A 13,766-nucleotide genomic window follows, 5' to 3' on the forward strand; every position below is an offset into this window, starting at 1 on the left:
GAATGCTGCTCAGTGGAGTTTACTTTCTTTTGAATAAAAAAAAAGGGAGGTTGTGATGTCTTTTATTTCTTTTCTTTGCGTTGATCACATAAAAACGTCCGGTGTGGATAATGATAACTTTCTTTTCTTGTCGCTAACGATCTAAGCAGTTTGTGTTTCATCACAAGAAAGAAGTAACGCGCTACATGACGTATTGCATTTACAATTAATGCCACTTAACAGAATGAATTGCATAAAAAATGGTCTCATTCTTATAAAAATGACTTGTTGATGAGTAATATTAATAATAAATGTACGAAAGAAAAATCTCGCGTCCATACGTCTTAAATTGCAGAACGCAAAAAAAAAGCAATTGGAGTGAAAAAGCATTTATAAAGATTAGAAACAAAAAATATTTTCTTTTTTGTGTACACCCTCTGTCCAAAAAGAAACCGAACTTTTCGAAAATAGAAGAAACTAGTGGCGCCACCTGTTGTATCTTTTTGTTGTCGAAAGCGGCAACCTTCATTAGTGTTGTGTCAACTGTTTATGGCATTTGTTTCCTTAGAAGCCGAGTTATAGTGCCAAGAGTGACAGTGTGTTTTGACGAACGGTCGGTCCTCACGATATTCATGCCATACTCAACGAATTCTCGCTTTCGATCGCTTCAAAACTTCGAGATGAAACTCACCATTGATCGTTTGGCCAGGCGGACGAATTCTTTGTGGATAATGCCCTTGGAATCGTAGAAACAATTCAGCATTTTCTTTACTTTTAACTTCGGATGTCCCTCTTCTGGGGGTCTCCACTCAGCACTCTGGCGCTTTGTCTCGGGCTCATACTCAAAACATCACGTTTCGTCACCAGTAACGATCGTTTCAAGGAAGTTTGAGTCCTTGAAAGGAGCGGTTTTAATGAGGTCCTTGCAGTGTTCAATTCGATACATTTTTTGGTCGTCGGTCAACTTGTGGGGAACAAATCGCGAATTCAATTTACGAAGGCCCAAACTCCCGGTCAAAATGTGCACAGTTGATTTTGGAATTCCCAATTCATCTTCAATCAATCTCACGAACGATTTCGGGTTTTCTTTGATGAAATCGCGCACTTTTTGGATGTTAACTTCGCTCAGTCCAGTTTTTGGACGGCTCGGATTTTCGTCGTTCTCAAGCCTCTCAGGACCAATTTGAAAAATCGCTTACACGACACGTAAACTTGAGTACGGGATAAGCATTCATCGCCGTATGCTTTTTGAAGCATTTGATGCGTTTCGGTAAAACGTTTACCAAGTTTAACACAAAAGTCAATCGCAGCTCTCTTTTTGAAACTCATTTTCCGACCGTAAATCAAAACACACTGTCAGTCTTGGCACTATAACTCGGCTTCTAATGAAACAAATGTCATAAACAGTTGACACAACACTAATGAAGGTTGCCGCTTTTGACAACAAAAAGTCACAACAAGTGGCGACACTAGTTTCTTCTATTTTGAATAGTTCGGTTTCTTTTTGGACAGAGGGTGTATAACAAAATTTTTTTTTTGACTAAGACGTCTTATACTTCTATAGTTACGACAGCAAGAATTCTGCTTAAAGTAATACTACCAGGTGTGTGTAGTCATTTTCCAATATATAAAATTTCGCGAAGTCAAAAACGAAATATGCGAGCCAATGCATGATTCCACACAATGCTGTGTGGAATCATGATTTTTCTCCCTTACGGCGTGATTTATCTCTGATTTTATTTTATAATAATTTGACTAGAATCCTACTGTATGTAATTATTTGGGCTTCAAATCATTGGCATTTTGTATACTGAGAACGGCTGACTTTGCATGCATACCTCTCAGTGGCGGCTCGTGGCTGGAGATCGTGGGGGTGCTGCAAATTTCGAAATATACATACACACTGTAAGTACAGTGTATACGTGTTTGGAATAAAATATCAAAATTATGGTAAAAATTAAACATGAAAAAATATTGTTTATTATCGATAAAATTATTCAGTTTAGTATAATTCAAAATTACTTAAAAATAAAATCCATTATCATAACCCCAATAATGTTCTAAAATAAAAAAGTATAACAAATGATATGTCATTAATAGTAATGCCCAAATATTTAAAGAGACGGAGTAAACACGATAAGCACTACGAACACTCTATTACTGGCGCCAACTGCATATAAACAACAGTGGAACTGCGCGACGGACAGTGCCGCATTATGCTAATAGCTCGCATCTCACTATGACGTGCATATGCTTGGCGCGTAGCAATATGACTCTGTGATAAACACAGTGCTGCTAGCATCCTTCGCCCTCCGCTAGAAGATGGATTTTTATTATTTTTTATACAAAATAAGAGAATTGTAGAGGATTGTTGATGATAAAATTAAATATTACAAGCAAATATAAATTAATAAATATATTTATATATCCAGAAAAATTGGAGGTGCTGCAGTGTCTATGCACGAGCCGCCACTGATACCTCTTATGATTTAGTAATAAATATTAACTAGACAGACGATTTTTTTAATAACTGAGGAGGAAAAACTGCGTAATATTTTAAAATAAATCAACTGAATTACCAATATTATTTTAAATATTTTCAACTTCTCCTTTGCCTTTAAGTGATTCTATCTTATCAGTATGCGATGTTAGACTGCTTTAAAAAAGGACATACTTTGCATTTTAGTGCACGGTAGGTCCGCGCGGTTAGCCTAGTGAGCAATGCGCTTCGCAACCATATGCCTGGGGAAGGAGTGTCCTAGGTTCGATTCCCGTGGACGACCTGAGGAGCTTAAGGATCCTCCTGAGCCATAGTCAAATTAGCCGGACTTGGGCGTGGATAGTAGGGTTTTTTCCCCCAGTTTATCTGAGGTTTTTCATCAGGCAAACCGGCCCTGTGAACAGACGGATCTACAGCCATAATACTTAACCCCCCATGAGGGGGCTCAACACGCCCCAATAGGGACGGGGGAGGAAACTCCATACGAATAAATAAATAATTGCACGCCAGCATGTCAGGACTTTTTCTAAATTTGAATATCGAAGTTTTAAACGCTTTTGTGTGCAAAAGTTAAAGTAACCATCTATTCATTCAACACTTAATAGAATGAATGTACAAAGTATGGCCTTGGGTGTCCAATAGACTTCCGTTTTTCGTGTTCTGAATTATGCGACATTGAGTTTTAAATCTAATGACAGCTAAGACGTTTTTTTTTTTTACTCTACAGCATATTTTTTTAAAAAAGAAAATTACAAACTTGTGGAGTTTTAGTAAACGCTACTACGAAAACAGTTTACTAACTCATATTCGAATACACAAACGGATAGAGAATCACAATGGCTCAATCTACTTTTATATGTAAAATGGATGGAGAAAAACCTGTAAGTAGAGGGGGGGGGTGAAAGAGGAGAAAAATGGATAAACACTTTAGTTATAGCAGCGTATTGAAATTCGAGGATAATGGCTTCTCTTTTATTGCTAGAGCAGTTAAATCTTTCTGCATGGACGGTCTAAGTTCATCGCTATTCCGATGCCCTAATCACAATCATATCAGGATTTTATATTGAATTTGGTCTTTCTTGTGTAATTTTTTTTTTTTTTTTTTCCATTTTTGTCGATTGTCTTCTTTTCTTCCGTTCATAAACAACACACCAGATAACTAGCTGTTGCTAAGCAACGGCATTCCCCGCGCTCCGTCTAACTCTACCACTCTATTGTTTAAAACAGTGTTGTTCTCCTGTGGCTGCGACTAAAGCTAAGAACTTATGTTTTCCAGACAAATAAGATTTGGATGCGAACTTCGTCTGAGATATTGTATTGGGGAGAATTAATGGACCAGCTGCACTGCTCGGAGTTAAGAAAAATAACTTATACAAACTTAGGAAATTCTTAGTTGAAAGACGAAAATAGATTTGCTGACGTAAGAAACCAAATCCCCATCACACTGTTTTTGTGATAAAAATAATTTGATTCATCCAGCTTGCCTTACTATACATTACCAACCTTGACGATCGTGCTTAGCATGAATACATACCCATTATTAGTTATCTGTAATTACATTTAAGTCATAACTAATCAGCTATTGGAGCCTCCGTTTTTTTTTTTTTTTTTTTTTTTTTTTTTTTTTTTTTTTTTTTTAATCGGATTGCATTGTGATGCGAAAAACGTTTTTTTTTCTTAGATTTTTTCCTTTTTTTTTTTTTTTATAAATTTCAAAAATGTTTCAAGGTTGAGATTGGCCAAATATTGACCATTTCAAAGCAATGCGTTGAGTAGTTTTTTTTTGTTGTTGCTGTGCCATTTTATGGTTAAAGGTTAAGGATTGTTCTGAATCTACTCTACGGCTTTGCTCTGGTCTTAATTTTGCATCAGATAATCCAAAGACTATTTCCGTTTTATGTGGGGTAATGCAGTTTTACTCAGAATTAATTTCAGTTGTATTCGAACGTACTCGACTGTCTAATATATTAAATGATTCACCATTTACAAGAGGAACGGTTTATCTACCGGAGACTTGTTGATCGTTGCTTTAACTGAGACTGAACTTTTAATTGCACTTCAATAGAGCATATTCAAGTCCAATTAATTTTTAAGATCTTGTCTCTGAAGCTCCAGTTGTTTTGTTCACTGAAATCCATGTAATACGTTGGTATAGAGTCACCCAAAATAAAATTTTCACTGATAAATAAGTGAAAATTTTATATTGGGTTTTATCCTTTATCCAAGTGTTGGCAAACAAAGTTTGCGCCTGAAGTACTTTCAAGACTGAGGCAACTCGTGGTAAAGGTGGAGTAAGTTCTCATCGCTACTTGTCTTAGTATCTCCCATGATGCAAAGCACATCTCCTTGCAGACATGTATAATGCTATGCATTAAGGGAAAGGCCATTACCCGGACCCAGACTATCCATCAACTTATCTGTAATCCAGAGACTTTTAATAATAGGGTGTGACACCCTTTGGCAACTTGTATAGGTGACTTATCCATTGCTTTCACCTTAGGATCGCAACAAAGGGTTAGGTTTGTTGATTAATACCCTTGGAGGGTAATGGATGGCAATGCTGTAGCCAATGAAGTTCTGAGGCTCGGCTATTGCTGTTACCTTCTTGCCATGGTCAGAGCTTTAATAGCTCAATAACACCTTATCCCTACACTGTCCTCTACAGATAACGGGGAAGATGAAAAGCATTCTTGCTTCACCCTTTTAAGCCAGTCCTTATAAGGACTTAGGATCACCACCTCTGGGTCTAGCCCCCACTGACGAGACCTCAATAAAGGTCGAAACCGGTCTGGGTAATTGCCCTTCCCTTAATGCATAGAATTATACATGTTCGCAAGGAGATGTGCTTTGCATTATGGGAGATACTAAAGCAAGTGATGAGAAGTTATACTATCTTTACCACGAGTTGCCTCAGTCCTGAAAGTACTTCAGGCGCAAACTTTGTTTGCTTGCACTTGGATAAAGGATAAAACCCAATATAAAATTAGTACCCTAGTCAAGTGAAAAAACTTCCATAAGTGAAAGTTTGTTAAGTACATAAAATACAACACTTTTCTAATTTATTCCTAAACAACTGCAGGTAGTATGACAGGTGCATTTTGTCTTTAACAAAATGCCCGGATTGTGATGCCGAAAAAGCTACACCAGTCCTTAAGGTTAGAAAAATATGTGGGTTCGAATCCTATTATGAACACAGATTTCGAAGGAATATCATATACAACTGAAGGTGTGGTATTCCGTTTTTTTTTGTAAGGATGGCTTTCCTCCGCAAAACAAATCATCCACTAGATACTCAGTTACTTTATTGTAATTTCGTGCTGTTTCAATTCTGCTTATTGGTCCGATGGTTCCTTTTCTGTTGATTTTTTTGGCGCAGTTCTAAAATATATATTTTTCGTCTCGCTCCTTTTTAACTTTCTTCACAACGGGAGCAGTATTTGAGAGAAGTGGGAGAATGAAGTGCCAAAACGGGTGACTGTACCATCAGCATGGAAACACTTTTTGTTTTCCATCAAATAGCTGCTGCAAACGATTCTTCAACTGTCCCAAATTTTACATCTCTGACCGCATGTAATATGCATAAGAGGATTAGGATAAGAAATACTTCAGAAAGTAACGGTAAATTTTTTTTAAAAGCAACTATCACGTAAATTTAAGTGGTTTCCCTCTTACACTTCGACCATCCATCTTTTTGACCATTTATCATTCTGTCTTACTCTTTTTTTTTTGGTGTCTTCTCTCACGAATATCTATTATTTCTGCTTGTTTTTACGAGAGTGGAAATTTTTTTAAAAATCTTATTTTACCCGAAAGGAATTAGAAATCTTTTTCATTGTCTTCTATCTCACACGCGCCCAATATCGGCACGATCTAATCAAAGCTTTTTTTTCTTTCGTCAACTCAACGACATGCACATTTTTTAAACTGTTCTCATAAAGGCCATTTTGTACATAATATCCGTTAGCAAATTACAATTAAGTGGCATCGAAGTGTAATGATTCGATGGGCACTTTAATTTTCTTTCCCTCCCTACATAATCAGATCATTTTTGCTAGCAATCCAAGCCGCTATCTTAAGTTCATTACGATGGCCGTGACAGGTCATGAAGATGCTGGGTGAGAACCACAACAGCAACACGATTGCATTAAGTGACGTTACCATAGCAACACCTCGATAGCGGAGCTTTTATTAACTTTTATTAATGGTTATCTACACATCCACACGCTATTCAGACTTTCATTTTTTTTTATTTCTCTCCTTCATTCGGTTTGCTTTTTTTTTTGGGTTTATCCGCAGGTCATCTACGGGGCTTCCTCTTATCCGTTTGGTGCACAGCCCTAATCTTTTTTCCTGTAGTGTATGAGAAGAATAAAACACGGGCCGCTTTGTATTCTGTTCGTCGAGCCTTGGCCAAGGGTTAAACGTGTTTTATTAAACAATGCATCGCTTCCAACTTGATGGTACCTCGGAGGAAATTAAATAAGCAAGCGTTCTTGTGGTTTTTCGCAGCATCTACTGGATGAGAGCCAAACCGGCACAAAGATTATTGCCAGGATGACAAAGTGATGTGGTTTCCAGTACATTCTTTCTAGGTTTTGCATTAGCAGAGGCACTCAGCGAAGATAGTCTTCCAAGATAGTTTTAAAAGTATTACATTTATCAATACTTGCCCTGAGTTATGGATTTTTTTTAGAGTAATGTATAATACAGCAGAGGATATTTATACTTAAATGTCCACGACACAAGTATAGCGTTTAAATTTCACGTTTTGTAAACTTAACCCATCATCACTGTGCAAAAAATGAACTTGAAGGTATAGAACGGATAATTTTGGTGAGAAAAGAACCTGCTGTTATAACCAAAGTTGTTTTTGACGCTGAAGACGAATAGATTCTTTTGTTTGATCATTTACAAACAGAAACATAGGTGCCTGTGGATTTTCTTGTTTTATTTTTTGACCTCGCGAAAACTTTTCGCAACGAAATTAATTTTTGTCTTAAAATGTCTTAAAAGTTTGTTCTTAATTTTTGTCTTGTCCTGCAATTGTTTTAATTTTGGTCTTAATTTTTTTCTTTTGTCCTGAAATTGTTTAATTTTTAATTTTAAATATTTTTAACAGTATGTTTTAACTTTACCTTTGCCTTGAAGTGATTCTATCTTATCGGTATGCAATGTTAGTCCACTTAAAAAAAAAATACATAATTTGCATTTTTGTTTTGTCCTCAAATTGTTTTAATTTTGGGCTTAATTTTTTTGACAAAACAAAAAAATTAAGACCAAAATTAAAACAATTTGAGGACAAAACAAAAATTAAGACGAAAACAAACAATTTCAGGACAAAACAAAAAAATAATTTTTCGCCTTAATTTTTGTTTTGTCCTGCAGTTGTTTAAAATTTCAACTTAATTTTTGTTTTTCCTGAAATTGTTTAAATTTTCGTCTTAATTTTTGTTTTTAAAATGCAAAAGAAAATTATAGACAAATAAGAAACAGGCAGGGAAGGACAAATCTTGACAGAAAAAGAGCACGCTTACATTCATCCAGAACGGTAACCACCAAAACATTAACACGAGACCCTTTCTATCCACCAAAGAACCACACCCGAGTTTCCGTCACACAATGAATCACACCGCTGTTACATGCGGTGAGTTCGTTGACATCCGAACAGTGATTTGTACCAATGATGACGGCCTCACCGAACGACGCATAATGAAAATAATACGACTCTTTTACAGCCATTTTACGTTTCTCTGTTTCCTGCTTGCTACATTACACCCGAAACCGATCATCATTTTATAGCTACCGAGGAAGAAAATCGACTAGAAATTTTAAGAATTTCTGACCTATTTTTAGGGCAGATCATGGCCACTGTTGCATATAAGAGCTTGGTGTATCCGAGACATATCGATGTGCTCCGGCACTGTAAAATGTTCCTTCGTCTTGGTTATAAGGTTTGTTCCGGGCCAGTGATTATCACTTTATGCAGTTGAAGATCCAACCGGACGATTGCTCAACTTTTCAATAGAACCAGACTAGTGCAAATACCGAGTTTAGTTCTTTGGCAATTCTTAAGACAAATGTGGCCTTTTTTTTTTCTTTTTTTTTGGCTTAACGATTGGGAACCAAAATATGAAATAGTAAGCATATTATCATAAATTGCAATCATCTAGAGAATCTTTGGAAAACATTTCTTAATGAGTTTCATGCCAAATATAGAAATTATATAAAGTTCGGCGAGTCCAAGCGTAAGCAAATACCTGGATAGTGCAACATCTGACCCATTTGGTAGTGCAACACTGAGGCAACTCATAGTAAGGGTGGAGCAAACTCCGATCACTATTCTTGGTATTTATCCATAATGTGAAACCCAGCTCCTAGGAGTTGTATTACTGTTCTACATTATGAGAGAAGGTACTCATAACCCAGACCGGTTTCAACCTTCATTGAGGTCTCATCAGTGAGTACGTAGACCTAGTTATTACCAAGTTTGTAGCGAACAGAGCTTACATACCCTACTATAAGAATTGCCAAGAAGGTGTCCTAATAAATTATTAATTATATGAAGAGCCAAAGGCTTCAATTTGGCGACATAAACTTGAGGACACCGTCTTGGCAATTCTCATAGTACGGTATGTAAGTTCTGTTCGCTACAAACTTGGTATTAACTAGGGTCTACCTACTCACTGATGAGACCTCAATAAAGGTTGAAACCAGTCTGGGTAGTGACTTTACCTCATAATGTAGAACAGCAATACAGTTCCTAGGAGCTGGGTTGCACATTATGGGTAAAATACCAAGAATAGTGATCGGAACTTGCTCCACCCTTACTATGAGTTGCCTCAGTGTTGCACTACCAAATGGGTCAGATGTTGCACTATCCAGGTATTTGCTTACGCTTGGACTCGCCGAACTTTATATAGTTTCTTATTCGGCTATGAAACAATATGGGATGTAATATCCCTTAACTTAAATAAGTTTATGGCGCCGAATTGAAGCCTTTGGCTCTTCATATAATTAAACATTTCTTAATGTATTTTTCAATTTTTCTTATAACCCCGCATGGTACTTGCATTACAAGTACCAGAGTTATAAGAAGCCATTAAAATCGTATTTACCAAAAATCTAAACACGGAAATGAATTAAATTTATAACAGAATGGAGAGAGACTGTTTATGTTTTGATATCCACGTTATTGATAATTGAAAACAACTAATTGAAGATGTAAACGACGGGAAAAAAAATCTCTGAAATTATTTGTTAACCAAACGGCATCGAGGCCTTTTAGAAAGAAGCTTGGTTAGGAGTTTCCATCCTTCGAAGAAATACATTTGAAGTAACGGCAGCAGCTACGTAGTCATAAAAAGCGTTGTTTTTTGACATGACATCGCCAGCTATAAAACTTCGAACTAACGTCTTGCAACGCAAGCATCAAAAATAAACTTTTTCCATATACGATCAATAGAATGCGGACAATCAAAAGAGAATATTACGTAAAAAAAAAAAAAAAAAAAAAGTTGAAAGAAGCGGCACGAGCGAATAAATATAAGCCGGAACATCTGATGTGGCCAGAAAATCCTGAAGTTAAGAAGAACCAGGTGGAACAGCAAGAGAACTCTTGAAGTCCGTAGTACTATATCCTTCCTGACCCTATATTTCAAAAAAAAAAAAAAAAAAATTCATATCTCAGTTATCAAGCTAATATCTTATCCTTGACTTACGTTATTGGACGTGGGTACATATTTGCTGGACAAATATTTGCCCTTCTTCGCATGCCGATACATGAATTGCAAATATCTGGAATAAGTTCTTCAGTAACCACTTAAGTCACTCTTGCTCTGATTACAAATGCCCAAGTGACTGTTTCCAATTGGTGTCGTTGGAGGATACTCACACGTGATTTTCTCGGTGTGCTGTATTTGCGAAATCCTTAAGCAAAGAAAGCCTCATTAGAATATCGCTTCAGACACCAATTTAATACAACTCCGATGATCAATGATGGTAATTTATAAAAGTTTTACTATTCTAACAAAATGACTAATTAGTTCATAAAAAAATCTCTGGTTCTCTTTACTGATGACGTCATCGTATGAGCAATTTTTTAAAAAAGTTTAATCTTGGCCTGCAGTCGTACCACGAGAATACTCGTGTAAGTATATTCCAACATTATTTTTGGCCCTGGCAAATTAAAGGCAATATGTATTCCGCTTTAGTTCTCCTAATAAGCATGAGAGGTCGTTGAATACGCCATAAATTTCTTCGGAGATGTTTCGCCCAAAATTTGCGACCAGTTAGAGAACGCTGTTAGTTCCCAAACAACCAAACTTTTGAAAGCCTCTGTTCCATAAACGCAAAAAAAAAAAAAAAATAAAATAAAAATAAATAATATACACAGTAACGTTGATAGCAGACGACGTCGTTCTAAACAATGGTTTAAGAGATTGTAATGTTGTATCAGATTAACGTGCGCTAGCAGACGACATTTTAAACAATGGTTTAAGAGATTGTAATGTTGTATTCTACAGTAGCGGACACATTTTTATTAAATTTAGTATTCTTATTATGTTTTATTGTATATTTCCGTGTTTGGAGTTTATGTAATAGTGAAAAGCATACAGATAATTTATTTGCTTTATATTTATTTGATTTTTCACTTTATTCCCATCTTCAATTCAGTCAGTACATTACCAAATACAGGTATCGCGAGTGATAGTTCAGAATGATGGATTTAGAAATCTGCCGTTAGAGATCGAAGTTTATATCAAAGTAAATCTGAACAGTGATAATCCCCCCCCCCACTGCTGGTAGACCAGTCAGGCAATAGCCAAGTGGGTAACAGGAGGCACCGAGCGGCAATAATTTTCTCCAATATGTCACCCAAGTGTTACGGGAAATGTTTCCCATTATCGGCCGCTATCTTATGTCACCTGAACGCATAATCTATTTGTTCTAACCTTGTCGAAGCTGAGAGAAAGGTGACAGCGGGAACATCACGCTAGTCAACTCTATTTTTTGACGACACTTACAGATTCTTGGAAGATGAAACGACTTTGAAGAAATACAATCCTTCTTTTCCTTCGAAATTTTTTTAGCCGGTTTTCTGAGAAATGGAAAAATATCGGTCTAGTCTGAAAAAAAAAAGCTTTTTTTTTTCTTTCTCTCCTTACGTCTTTACCCATTGAAACAGGTTTGAAGAATGGCGTTGCCTTCTCATCTTTCTTTCTAATGCAAATTTCGTCTCCGGGCGCGATGTTATAGAGGGTTGCCTTGATTTGAAGGAGAACTTTGGCATAGAAGAATTTCTTTGGGAAGAAAAAGGAGAAGAAGGATCGGATTTCACTTTTTTTTTTTAGTTCCATGTGTATTTGACGTCCAGTAAAAAGGATAGGATAAGGGGAGAAGTTTATTCGCTTTCTACGATCTCGCATTTCAGCAATACTGCCGATCAAGTACGAGTTTTGTACTGTAAAAATTATCAGTCGAAATTAGGTAAAAATGTCACGTGTCTAAGAACTAATAACCAAGAAAATAAGACCAAGACATCCGTAATTTACAATATATCGTAATTAACAACCCCCCAGTTGTGTTCTTAGAGTGCGGACCAATACACATGACAAAAGCATTCATGTAGTTGAATCACGACCCTCCTTTCAACAGCGAAAGTCGATGGAAGAATTAAAAAGACAAATGGAAATCATTATCTTATCTACCGCGCGAGCTACGCCACCCCCCTCTCCTTACGAAGTGTCGTGCACTTTCCACGGTAAATATCTTTTGTTTCAATGTACCTCATCGGAGGTTTGATTAAGAGATATAATTAGCTGCATGTCCGTGGGAACACGAGCGGCGTTTCAACCGCTGCCTTAATGGAGTGCCTATTATTCGCGCGCGCGCTTGATTGCGAATGTTCGCTTTCATTTCGGTAAGCCTCGTTTCGTGGACACTACTTTTAAGGTAGGTGAGAAACGATTGCGTTTCCTTTTGAGAAGTTTGATGACCTTCGAAACGATATGACGTTAGAGCGTGGCAATAACTGACAGCCACTTGGATCGTGTTCCGGGAAATTGCGCGTGTCCCATTAGCGTACGGGACCAACGATGTCGTTCTGAAGGAATTGGCAACACTAAACTCGAATTGTTCTGCCCCTTTAGATGACGTAGGAAACGCTACCGAATGTAGTATTCAGTTTTGGTGTCACGTGCAGTTCATTGTTAAGATGGAAGATATTTCGTCTGTTGACGATTTTATGATGTCACAATGCTGCATGAGAACGTCTGTCTTTTACTAAGTTGATAAAATAGATTTATAAATGAAGACGTCGTTTTCAGCTTGGTCGAGTTGTTCACAAGACCGTATGAAGTTAGCGAGGCATGCTGATTTGTAGTCATTTTCTTCAGATTCCTACTTCAAATTGAAACGAGGATTCATTTCCTCAGAAATATAGTTTAATTTAGTGATCAGTGGCCAGATGTCGACCATAAATATTTAACTATGACTTGGTGGAATTCGTGTGCGCAGAAATTTATGTGTTACTATGGATTTTCCTGTGTATATATTCAGAATCGCTAGCACAGTGATTTTTCTCTGATAGTAACTATGGCAACCTATGTTCATTTCAAGTGCGTATGAGAAAAATCCCACTCCTATATTGATTTGACAAAACTTTGTGTAACCAAAACTCATCTTTCACTCTTGTATACGAAAGTGTATCCAAGATTAAATCTGAGAGAGAGAGAAAGATGCAGTCCTTAACCACAAAAATATTATGTTATTACAGAAGAAAGTGTGAGTTTGACTCGGGATATTATATCCTGAATACGCGGACCACCTGCTGATGCAATATTGCACCTTTAATTCATGGCAGGGGACAACCTCATTTCATCGCATTTAATTTTTATTTATTGAAGTTTTCGCATTTTCCCTATTTTGTGAGAGGGCGCTTCAGTTGTTAACCAAGGAACAGACCTAGACGATTTCTATGTTAATTGAAGATGCCTCTTTATACTAGATGAACTGATTTCTGTATCCGATTGAAGTTAAATGCTCCCCCCTTAAAATGGTTTATATGCCCCCAAAATCTTTAGTATGTTCTTGCCATCGAAGAGTTTTATTGCCAAAACGAATAAAAAGTTATTCCAAAGCTCATGTCCCACACTACAGTCGTTCTGTTTTTCCTTGCCCTAAACACTTCAAGTCTGTCACGTGAGCACCATGACGTCATTCCAACCGCAGTTGATTCAACAAAAATCACCCATTTTTTCCCAGTGGTTTGTTTATCTTTCTCTCCTCC

Source organism: Typopeltis vanoorti, chromosome 25 (genome assembly GCF_054136105.1).
Source record: "Typopeltis vanoorti isolate ZY-2024b chromosome 25, IOZ_Tvanoo_1.0, whole genome shotgun sequence".
Lineage (NCBI taxonomy): Eukaryota > Metazoa > Arthropoda > Arachnida > Uropygi > Thelyphonidae > Typopeltis > Typopeltis vanoorti.